We start from the raw sequence: 492 nt of genomic DNA, 5'->3' as shown, positions 1-492 counted from the left end.
GCGGAACAGAAAAAAACAGGAACAAAGGTTTCTCCACCCGGCCCTCCGCCGGGGGAAGGAGTGGTGCAGTCACCGCCTCCTGAAGAGCCGGATCCAAGAACTCCAGGTCGCCCGTCACAGGGACACCACCCCCCCTGGCGCTTTACGGGCTTGGCAGGGGCTTTACTGCGGCCAGCTCCACGCTGCGGCCGTTGTGAAGGCTGCTCTTGTGGCCGAGCTGGAGCGGAGGTGGAGGCCGCAGCAGGACGCCCTCGGCGATGAGCAGACAGAGGGGCTGCAGCCGGCGGTGGGGTGGAGACAGCAGCCAACCGCCGGGGCAGGATGTGTCGAGACGCCTCTGTCTGCTTCTGTGCGGCAGAGAACTGTTGGGCAGAGCCCTCCACCGCTTCGTCGAATAGGCCGGCCTGGAGATCGGGGAGTCCAGGAAGTGATGCTTGTCGACCTCCCTCACATCCGCCAAGGTCAGCCATAGGTGGCGCTCCTGGACCACCA

The sequence above is a fragment of the Sinocyclocheilus grahami genome, unplaced genomic scaffold, assembly GCF_001515645.1.
Source record: "Sinocyclocheilus grahami isolate Dianchi unplaced genomic scaffold, SAMN03320097.WGS_v1.1 scaffold77.1, whole genome shotgun sequence".
Taxonomy (NCBI): Eukaryota; Metazoa; Chordata; class Actinopteri; order Cypriniformes; family Cyprinidae; genus Sinocyclocheilus; species Sinocyclocheilus grahami.
The sequence above is the reverse complement of the archived record's forward strand: the minus strand, read 5'-3'. Positions refer to the sequence as shown.